The following is a 12061-nucleotide window of genomic DNA, read 5'->3' on the forward strand; positions in this document are numbered from 1 at the left end:
AGTTTAAAGTAGTGAATGAAATAAACTTTAGCTTGTAAGAGTTTGTTCTTCTCTTTTCTGCCTCAAAAATACAGATCATTTAATCTGATTATCAGATAATTCCAGTGTAGTTGGTGGACACTAGGACCTGGGAGTGTTGAGGGGTAATAGGCTGCCTGTAGCTTTAAGGAGAAATAGATGGTTTAGAGAATAGAGAGTGGAGATTACAGGTGAGCTCATTAGGGGAGTGTACCTGCAGCAGTAAGAGAAGCAGGTGCTGCTGGGTATTGTAGTTTTATTAACTAAGCTGCTGTTGGTGCAGGTGTGTGTGAGAGAGGAGTAGAGGAACAGAGCTGAGCAGGTGCTGCTGGGTAATGTAGTTTTATTCTGAACAGGTGCTGCTGGGTATTGTAGTTTTATTGACTGAGCTGATGTTGGTGCAGGTGTGTGTATGAAAGAGGAGTGGAGACTCAGAGAACACAGCAGGTGCTGCTGGAAGGTGTTTTACTGAACTCGTGGTATTCAGTGGTAAGAGACAGTAGAAGCTGTTCAGGGTTCATGAGAAGGTTGGGTGCTTCTGCCTCCATGTGCTGAGAGAAGATGTGTTCAGACTACAAGGGAACAGAGCGTGGCTGATTGTTGAGGAGAATGGCCACTGTTTTCTACGGAAGCGTATTGTTGCCACTTATGATTAAAAAAAATCTTCAACATGTCGTTATAATGAGAAACTTGTGTTTTTCGAGTTCTTACGTTTTTAAATAACTGATAAAATCAAGATACTTTCTTATAATTATGATATACTATATTGTTTTAACATCATAATAACTCGTAAAAACGAGAGAGTTTCTTGTTATAAAGACATGTGGCAGTAAGACTCTTGCGTAGTTTTCTACTCTTTTCTGCCGGAATTATTTTTGTGTTTCTTTCTTTATTCGTTTTTTATTTCTCTCTTCTTTTATATTCCTCAAACTCATGGGTTGTGGAAGGTAATATTGTCGTCTATTGTGTTTAATGAAAGTAAAATTTTAGCACTTATTCTCTTTTTTTGTATGACTTTAGATTTGGGTTGCTGCTTTCTTTTTTGTGTTTTTGGTGGATTTTGCTTCAATAATTGTCATAAGTAGTATTTTTCTGTGCATATGTTCATTTATTGTGCTCAGTGAAATACGAATTATTAATTATAAGGGTTACAATAGTGCTGGGCAGTCTGACCAAAAATCTGTATCACAATATTTGTAGAAAATAAAACATTATGGTCTGAAAATAAGTATTTTATTATTGTAGGGTTCACTTTGTCCCAAAAAATTACGCAGTATATGAAGGAATGCATTTACAGAGGACAGATGCAGGATATAAAATGTAGGAAGTAAAAATATATATATATGCTGACAACTTTAATACTGCTTCCTTTTCAAAACTACTTATTGTAACAGAATTCTATAAACACAATAAACCGTCCAAAAATACAGATTTTTAAAAAAGTATTCAAAGCGATATTTCTCAAATGTTCTGTTTTATAAATAAGACACATGTTTAATAACAATGTACAATATTGTTCTTGGAGCCATTAGAGGCACTAAAGTACAGGAGCATCTCAATAAATTAAAATGTTATCAAAAAGTGAATTAATTTTAGTAATTATGTTTTATGAGTAGGTGTTGGAGATTTTATAAAAGGACAATATTTGATAATAAGTAAAACTGAGTTACGGAGTGTATTTGTGGATCTGTAATTATATTAGTAAGCTGGCTCTGCTCTGTGGATTTCTTTACATCTTAATTGCTTCTTTATTTGCTTTTCTTTTTTCCTCTCTTTTCTTCCCTGGATTTTAATGCCACTGTGTGGGTGGACTGGTGTCGGTGGGGTAGGAGTGGGAGTGGGTGGGGTGGGTTAATTGTGTTTATTTGGAAGTATCTGTCATATGTAACATTGTTGTGATTCTTAAAAAAGAAAAACAGTAAATATGTTAATAAAAATACATATAAAAGAGAGCAGTAAACCCACTGGGCTTTTCTAGAACGTGTTATTATATAGTAATAAATCAGATTTTAATACTGAGCTCATGCTAAGCTAACACTAGCCTGTCTCTGTAGCTGAATGATCTGTTCATCCTGTGGTTTCTGTAATCACTGCAGTTATGTCCCAGTCTCGTTCAGTGTTTTTAGCTGATTTTAGGATTTTATTTACTTTAAAGATTTTAATGTGAATCTCAGCTCTGCTATCTTGCTGATTAGCTTCACCATGCGACCTGAAGTTCTTAACTTTCATTCACCACCAGGTGGAGCCAATTATACGTGTTGTAATTGTGTTGTACCTACAGTTATATGGGTTTATATATTAAAAATGATGGATAGCATTAAAATTTACAATAGTGGAAATATAAAAAAAGGATATTTTTATATATAAATAAATAAATATTTACATAAAACTAGACATAACTATTAAAAAATTCTAAAATCACATAGTTTTGTTTTATTGTATCATTGTATATATAAATATATTCTCGTCTTAGTTTATATACATATATATTTTTATTTATATATATATATATATATATATATATATATATATATATTGTATGTTTGTGCATATTGTGTTATTGTTGTACAGTAGAGTGTGTGCATGTATGATCTATTTGTGCTGTAGTTGCCATATTTATTGCAGGTGACAAATAAAGCTGCATCATCCCAACCTGTGTCCATCTTTACCAACCAGAGCAGAAGATGAACATAACAGGGGTCACATTTATACAAGAATAAAAGAATATTAATTTATTCAGAAATCACTGATTATAAATTACAAAAAAAAAATTCTACAATACCTAAAAATCTGTACAAGTGACAGAATAACATTTCATGAATTCATAATTCTGAGAAGCAGCCCTTTAATTTGATTGAAAACATTTTCTTTAATTTACAAATATTTATACTCATACTTTTATACTTGTATAAAAAAGAAAGAAGAAAGTTTCTTTTTTCTTTTGACACCATCATCCTGTATTTTCTTATGAACTATATGGAAGGTATGAATTGAAAAATGTGAAGAACTCAACTCTGGAACCATCATTAGATTAAAGGAGTTTAAGGAGTTAATCTGAAGCTCTTTATCTGTGTGATAATCAATATTCAGATATTGGAGCTGTTTGGAAGAAGAAGGATGATGATAATTGAATTTAAAGGACTGAGATGTTCTGCTGAAAGCTGTTATTAGAACAGTTCTACTGTGAGCTGTGAAATGAGCTGAAGCTGAAAGAAGATGAACTGCAGGACAACAAGCTGTCTGATCTCAACAAGAAGAGGATCATTAGAAATGATGATGTATCCATATTGATATATTCTATCCAATGATTTTCTGCTTAGTTATGATTATTAATATTTTTAATATGAATTAAAAACCAATCAGAGACATCTGAATATCTGTAATTTTAATATAAACAATGAGAAGTTGTGTATTTGATCTTTTCAACTAGTGCATATAATTTGCATAAATATATAACTGTTTTCAAGTTTCAAGAGCTTCTAAAAGCAGGGGGTAAAAGTTCACTGCAAAAGAGTAGAGGGTCCAATATCAGTAGACCCCCCACCCATACAGCACTTTCTACCTGAAACTAGAAGAAGAAGAACAATCATATTCTCATCTAAAGCTTTATTATCAATAGTTAAACACAATAAATCAATATTAATATCAGGAATCATAACATCATGTATTTTCTGATACATATTCAGAACAGAAATTCAATTTTAAGTTTCATTCTTCTCTTAATGAAGCTTATAGTCTAATCTGCATATTACTGTAAATATTTTAACACAATATTTTGATGATCACATAAAATCAAAACGTGAATCTGCAGCAGTGTGTTTAAATCATACGAGAATAAACAATATATTTATTTATATATGAATCTACATATAATTCACTAACTGTTCTTTATCTTTATATAGTAATAAAATTTCCTCATATTCCACACTTCTATACTGAAGAGCAGCTCTAACACTGAGCTAAACTCTCACTCTCACCTTTAACTCCTCCCACCATCACCAGTGTTCACTTTCACACAGTCTGGAAATGATCTTTATAAAAACGTGGATCATTAATAAATCAGTGAGAGTTATTTTATACATCTATTTATAAAGTGACCACAATTTAATAGATGATTAGTTTTTATCACATAACCTCACAGATGATTCACTACCACTAACATAGAATCCAGTGTAGAGGGGCTGAGTGAATGTGGTGTGGAGTGTGTGTAGGAGGGTCATTGTATCAGAGACGCTGTAGAAGGACAGAGTTCCTGCACTGTGATCCACATACACTCCTAGTCTGGAGGATGGAGGAGCTGAGAGCTTAGTCTGAATGCTGTTGTGGTAAAAATAGAGATAGGAAGAACATATCAGACTCCAGGACTGACTGTTGCGTCCAAACAAACGATCATGACCCCGTCCTTTCCTACTGATCCCTTTATATGAGACTGATATTTCTACACTCCCTCCCCTCCACTCAACCTCCCAGTAACAGCGTCCACACACACTCTCCTTACTCAACACCTGATCCCAGCCATCAAATCTCTCTGGATGATCAGAGTATGACTGAACTTTATTACTCCACTTCACCACTCTGTTCTTCTCAGACAGAATGAGGCGATTATGAGCTGTGTTTGGATCCAGAGTCAGCCGACAGAAATCTACAAACAACAGAAAAAAGAAAAACTGTATTTTATTCATCTGTATGTGTGTTTGTGTAAGACTGTGCATTTGTGAATGTGTGTTTGTGTGTAAGAGTGTTGTATGCACTTTGTGACTGTTTGTGTGAGAGAGTGTGTTTGCGTGTGTGTTCATTTGCGTGTAATTGTGTTTGTTTTTATATGTCTGTCTCTGTGTGTTGAGAGGGAAATTATCAAAGACAGTGTGTGTGAGTGTTGTATGTGTGTGAGAAAGTGTGTGTGTGTGTTGTGAGGGAATCTGTGTGATGGTGTGTTTGTATTTGTGTGAGTGTTGTATGTGGTGTGTGTGTTTGTGTGTTATATTTACACTGCAGAAAGTCTTCTCTGGTTTTTGGTTCTGAGGGTAAAATCTGGACTGCTGCAGCTGTGGAGACACACACACACACAAACACAGAGAGACACACACACATCCAGACCTGAATGAATCGATTGAGGACAGGGTATAAAATCTATAAACGTCATGTGATCTACTTTTGTTTTCTGGGGTCCAATCACAGAGAGAATAAATCTATTAAAACAGTGACATCACTGAGACTAGCAGTAGCAGCAGCAACGCTCCAAAATCTAGTAAAAAGTTTTTCCAGAACAGAGAAAGAGAAATTTATTCCAACAAAAGCAGAATAAACTCTTTTTAACACTCTTAATTTCATTTTTTTTTTTTCGATGCACTGGATTAATATACACATATATTTATATCTATAGACCTTCAGCTGAGTGTGAATTTGTTAAGTGAACCAGTAATATACATATTTTAATACCACTGGAAAAGTAAAGAATAGAATAGAATACAGTGGTGTAGAATAGATCCAGATATCTGAAGAGGATCATTTATCTAAAAGCTCCTCACAGAAAGTTGGTTATGAATGATGTCTGATGTCTGAGACACTGATTTATCATCCTTTTCAGAAGATTTTAAACTGAAAGATATTTTTAAACATTCCTTCATGATGGACGGAAACATGCAGTAAATTCTAAAATAAAATAGTCCATAAAACACGTGTAGATTCACTGAGGGTTCTAGATAGTAAATAAAATGTCTATATTAATACTGTAATCACAGAGAACCCTGGATATCATCAGCAGCTCTGTAAAGAAATGTGAGTGGGTTTGTTCCTCTACAGTGATCTGAATAAAATAACTTGTATTCTTCTGTCTGACAGCAGGACAGCAGCTCTCACCATGTGGAGGGATTTTCCTGAATTCCTCTCTGCAGAATTCCTCTAGTCGCTCTTTCAGCTCAGAGAGAGAGATTTCCTCACTCCATCAAATGAGGGATGTTGATGGACAGTGATGCTGGGAGAGTCCTCAGATCCAGAAGAGACACAGAGAGACTGGAAACTCTACAGAGAGAAGAAACACAGTGGAAGAAGATAAAGGTGGAGAAGAGAAATGAAGGAGCTCAGAGCAAATTAGACTAAAGAGAAACTTGGGATTCCAGACAGCTTTATTTATTGGAGCTTCATGAACTTCTGCTGAGAGGAGTTTTAGAAGCTTGATGAGGAGCAGCTTCCTCTGGAGATCAGTGAGAGTTACCTGGAGGAAATGGATGTGATCCTCTGTGTGTGAAAGCTGCTCCAGCTCAGTGTGTCTCCTCTTTAGATCAGCCATCTCCTGCTGCAGTTTCTCCAGGAGTTCTTCAGCTCCACTCAGTTCAGCCTTCTCCTGATCTCTGATCAGCTCTGTTACCTCAGAGCGCTTTTTCTCAATGGAGCGGATCAGCTCAGTAAAGATCCTCTCACTGTCCTCCACTGCTGCCTGTGCAGAGCGCTGTTACACACACACACACAATTACACACACAATTACACACAATTACACACACACAATCACACACACAGTCAGTACAACATATTATATTTTTTAATGAGTCATTGAGGTGTTTGGCCAGGTGGCACATATGTTGGTCAGTTAGCTAATCTGTCATTTTGAACAGCAGAGTTTTAATATGAAAAAAATGTGACTTTATGTCAGATTGTTTCTCAGTTCTCACCTTAAGAGTGTTTACAGTCTGTTCCAGCTCCTGCAGCTTCTTCTGCTTCTCCTGGATTCTCTGCTGGAGTTTCTTCTGCATCTCTTTCAGCTGATTCTATCAACACATACAATTTATGATATTTAGGAATTTCTATGAATTATAATCTACAGATATTTGTGTTACTTTCACTCTTATTCTACTGAGTTTTACTATGAGCAAAACAGGGCAGGTAGGTGGGTGTTGGCTGTTGGCTGGTTAAATATTCACTAACTGGTCTGACCTATTGAACAGTTCTGTACACAGCTTTACTGCATTTCCTCAAAATTTAAAGACTAATATACAGAAATAACTTTCTCAAAATTGCTTAACTGATAAATTCTACTAATTGTAGATTATGAATTTGATTGTCATGATCTGAATCTGAATGATTTAATAGTTCTTACCTGTTTCTCAGTTCTTTCTGTTGTAGCAGGAACTGTATCATGACCCCTGTGTTTATCCATTGTACATAATAAGCAGATAGATCTCTGATCAGTACGACAGTAGATCTCGATCAGTCTGTCATGCTGAGAGCAGATCTTCTCTTGGAGCTGGGTGGACGCTTTAACCAGCTTGTGCTTCTTCCAAGCAGGAACTTCATAGTGAGGTTTAAGGTGAGCTTCACAAAAGGAGGCCAGACACATCAGACAGGACTTGATGGCTCTGAGTTTTCTCCCGGTGCAGAAATCACACTCCACATCTCCAGCTCCAGCGTAACGGGGAGCAGGAGAAGCAGCTTGGAGTTCTGTGTTCTTCTTCAGTTTCTCCACCACTTCAGCCAGCATGTTGTTTCTGCGTAGAACAGGCCTTGGAGTGAAGGTCTCTCTGCACTGGGGGCAGCTGTAGATCCCCCTCTGATCCTCCTGATCCCAGCAGCCATTAATACACACCATACAGAAACTGTGTCCACAGGGAACAGTCACTGGATCCTTCAGCAGATCCAGACAGACTGGACAGCTGAACTGATCGTGATTTACTGAAATACTAGACTCTGCCATTTTCCTGCACTTCTACACTGAGAGAGAGCAGCACTCTGAGATCACTTTCATTTACTCTGAACTGAGCAGGAGGGACTTCCTGCTTTACTGCTGTTCAGAGTGACACAGAGAGGAGGAGGAGAAAGAGAGGAGGAGGAGAAAGAGAGGAGGAGGAGAGAGAGAGGAGGAGGAGAAAGAGAGGATAGATGTGATTGGTGGAGCTCACGAGTTTAAAGTAATGAATGAAATAAACTTTAGCTTGTAAGAGTTTGTTCTTCTCAAAAAAACATATCATTAAATCTGATTATCAGATCATTCCAGTGTTGCTGGTGGACACTAGGACCTGGGAGTGTTGAGGGGTAATAGGCTGCCTGTAGCCTTAAGGAGACAAAGGCCGTTTCTCAGTCTGCGTTCTTGTGTGTACTTGTGTTCTTGTGGACTCGGGAAACGTCATCAGCTGCAGACCAAGTACTGTTCCAATTAGAAGATCGCAGTTAGCCAAGTACACAACTAATACCCGGATGTGTTCTTGCTCCTCCCACTTTATCGAGGATGCATGGAAGGTGACTTTTGTGGACTTCTTACAGCCCCATAACCCAGAATGCACCTCACAGCAGTATCAGTGTAATGCAGGAGGAGAAGGTAACATACATAACTGTACGCACCTGTATGTTTTCTAAACAGTACTGCTGTGTGCTAAAATGATGTTTTAAATTATTTTTAGGCGAGCATGTAGGGGTTTAGACTTCAGATATGTGGTTTATTTGTTTCAGAAAGCGGATGGAAGAAAATGTGCTCCTATATTTTCGAAACAACACTTTCCGTCATCAAGTACACAGCTGTTCCAATTGCACAACAACCGTCCCGCTTACTCCTGTCCTCGGGAGCACGCACTCACGAGCCAAACTTACCAAGTCCGTTCTTGCCAAGTACAGGAGTCCAGACTTGTGTACTTGTGCATTGAGAAACGACCATAGATTGTTTAGAGCATAGAGAGTGGAGATTACAGGTGAGCTCACTAGTGGGGAGAGTACCTGCAGCAGTGAGAGAAGCAGGTGCTGCTGGGTATTGTAGTTTTATTCTTAGCAGGTGCTCCTGGGTATTGTAGTTTTATTGACTATAAGCTGCTGTTGGTGCAGATGTGTGAGAGAGGAGGAGAGAAACAGAGCTGAGCAGGTGCTGATGGGTGTTGTAGTTTTAGCGATGATAATGGCTTCATACTTCTGTTGGGGTTTCTTCTACCTCATTAAATCTGAGTGGTTTAGATAGTGAGTATTGGTGGAGAGGTGCAGCGCAGGTTTGGGGCCTTTCTTAATTTTTTTTTTTCACTAAAGTTTGTTTTTATTTTACCTATTCCAAAGTGGCTAGTCATTAGAAATGATCAGAAGAGACTATAATAAGGTACAGGATCATTTATCAGGGGAACACAGTTTCACCCCACACCCTCACATGCATGTGTGTACAGCAGGTCTGTGGTGTGGATGGAGGTGAATCAAATACATTAAATTGTATTGCATTAAATACAAGAGACCAGTAAACCTATTGGGTTTTTTTCTAGAACGTGTTATTATATAGTAATAAATCAGATTTTAATAATAAGCAACTGCTATGCTAACACCACCCTGTCTTTATAGCTGAATGCTGACCAAAACACGTATGACCTGTTCATCCTGTGGTTCCCATATTCACTGCAGTTATGTCCCAGTCTCGTTCAGTGTTTTTAATTATTTGATTTTAGGATTTTAAGCACCATCCTTCTCCTTTAATAGTCGCCACAAGTTAATTCAGTTTAATATCATTCATCAGATGTACTTTACTCCTGAAAGGCTCGACCACATGAATAATGACTGCTCAGTATACTGACCCAGATGTAAAGTGAGCGTTGATAAACTGACAGTGATGCTGTGGTCTTTTCCAGATTTGGAGGAGTATTGGAGGGCAGTTCTAAATGTTACTAAAGTGGATTTAACTCTGTCACCCAGAATCGTCTTGCGAGGAGATGAATCTATATTTCAAGATCAGAAAGGGATCAACCTTAGATTTATTAAGATGGCAAAAATGGACTCCTGGCTTCAAAAATTATTACCATCAAATGGGAATTACCTGAACCTCCTAATCTCTCACTGTGACTGAAAGAGCTGTCCTCCTATATCCCACCAGAAAGAATCCTTTTCAATATAAGAAAAAAATCTAAACTGTTTCATGAATATTGGGGAGATTTTATAACATATTTAAAATCCAGGACAATATTTGTATCTGATAACCATAATTGAGTTACTATTACAGAGTGTATTTGTGAATCTGTAATTATATTAGTATGCTGGCTCTGCTTTGCTCTGCCCCCTTTTTTTTCTCTTTTCTTCCCTGGACTTTAATAGCACTGTGTGGGTGGACTGGTGTCGGTGGGGTGGGAGTGGGAGTGTGTGGTGAAGGGTGGGTTAGTTGTGTTTATTTGGAAATATCTTTCATAGAACATTGTTATGATTGTTGAAAAGAAAAAGCTTCACCATGCAAGTTCTTAAGTTTCATTCACCACCAGGTGGCGCCAGTGTTTTAATTGTGTTGTACCTACAGTTATATGGGTTTATATATTAAAAATGATGCATAGCAGTAAAATTTACAATAGTGAAAATATAAAAGAAGACATTGTTATATATAAAGAACTAAAAATTTACATAAAAACTAGACATAACCACTCAAAAATATGCAATCACGTATTTTTTTATTGTATCATTGTATATATAAATATAAAATCATCTTAGTTTATATACATATATAATTGTATATGTATATTGTATGTTTATGCATATTGTGTTATTGTTGTACAGTAGAGGATGCATGTATGATCTATTTGTGCTGTGGTTGCCATATTCATTGCAGATGACAAATAAAGCTTCATCATCCCAACCTGTGTCCATCATTACCAGCCAGAGCAGAAGATGAACATAACAGGGGTCACATTTATACAAGAATAAAAGTGTATTAATTTATTCAGAAATCAGTGGTTATGAATTTCAAATACTTTTTCTATAATACACAAAAATCTAAACAAGTGACAGAATAACATTTCATGAATTCATAATTCTGAGAAGCAGCCCTTTAATTTGATTGAAAACATTTTCTTTAATTTACAAATATTTATACTTATACTTTTATACTTGTATAAAAAAGAAAGAAGAAAGTTTCATTTTTCGTTTGACACCATCATCCTGCATTTTCTTATGAACTATATGGAAGGTATGAATTGAAAAATGTGAAGAACTCAACTCTGGAACCATCATTAGATTAAAGGAGTTTAAGGAGTTAATCTGAAGCTCTTTATCTGTGTGATAATCAATATTCAGATATTGGAGCTGTTTGGAAGAAGAAGGATGATGATAATTGAATTTAAAGGACTGAGATGTTCTGCTGAAAGCTGTTATTAGAACAGTTCTACTGTGAGCTGTGAAATGAGCTGAAGCTGAAAGAAGATGAACTGCAGGACAACAAGCTGTCTGATCTCAACAAGAAGAGGATCATTAGAAATGATGATGTATCCATATTGATATATTCTATCCAATGATTTTCTGCTTAGTTATGATTATTAATATTTTTAATATGAATTAAAAACCAATCAGAGACATCTGAATATCTGTAATATTAATACAAACAATGAGAAGTTGTGTATTTGATCTTTTCAACTAGTGCATATAATTTGCATAAATATATAAGTGTTTTCAAGTTTCAAGAGCTTCTAAAAGCAGGGGGTAAAAGTTCACTGCAAAAGAGTAGAGGGTCCAATATCAGTAGACTCCCCACCCATACAGCACTTTCTACCTGAAACTAGAAGAAGAACAACAATCATATTCTCATCTAAAGCTTTATTATCAATAGTTAAACACAATAAATCAATATTAATATCAGGAATCATAACATCATGTATTTTCTGATACATATTCAGAATAGAAATTCAATTTTAAGTTTCATTCTTCACTTAATGAAGCTTATAGTCTAATCTGCATATTACTGTAAATATTTTAACACAATATTTTGATGATCACATAAAATCAAAGTCTGAATCTGCAGCAGTGTGTTTAAATCATACGAGATTAAACAATATATTTATTTATATATGAATCTACATATAATTCACTAACTGTTCTTTATCTTTATATATGTAACCTGTAATGGGGTTATGGTGAGTGAAGCTGGCAGTGTACTCTTGAGGCTCTCCAGTAGAGGGAGGTAGTGCACTACAAATGTCTTAAGGCTTGCAGGCTTTGGTTTAAGTCTCGTGAGACTTTGTTTAACTCTCGTTTGGTTAGAAGCGTGCAGCCGCCATTTTTAAAAGGCTCGTGGGATCTTGCCCAGCGATCTTTTTGGCTCACTGCCAGGGA

The 12061-nt window shown here is 36.3% G+C and overlaps 1 long non-coding RNA gene and 1 pseudogene across 1 annotated transcript in view; one reads left to right on the forward strand and one right to left on the reverse strand.

Annotated features, from left to right (window-relative positions):
• Positions 1-3936: 3936 nt before the first annotated feature.
• On the reverse strand, positions 3937-7744 carry LOC125799878 (tripartite motif-containing protein 16-like; annotated as a pseudogene).
• A 4099-nt stretch (positions 7745-11843) lies between these two features.
• LOC103026598 (uncharacterized) overlaps positions 11844-12061 on the forward strand; it is a 1353-nt gene continuing 1135 nt past the window's right edge. Inside the window, exon 1 of the long non-coding RNA XR_007438535.1 lies at positions 11844-12061. This exon is cut by the window's right edge and continues 316 nt beyond it. This is a non-coding gene — a long non-coding RNA (uncharacterized LOC103026598).

This window comes from Astyanax mexicanus, chromosome 1, assembly GCF_023375975.1.
Source record: "Astyanax mexicanus isolate ESR-SI-001 chromosome 1, AstMex3_surface, whole genome shotgun sequence".
Classification (NCBI taxonomy): Eukaryota; Metazoa; Chordata; class Actinopteri; order Characiformes; family Acestrorhamphidae; genus Astyanax; species Astyanax mexicanus.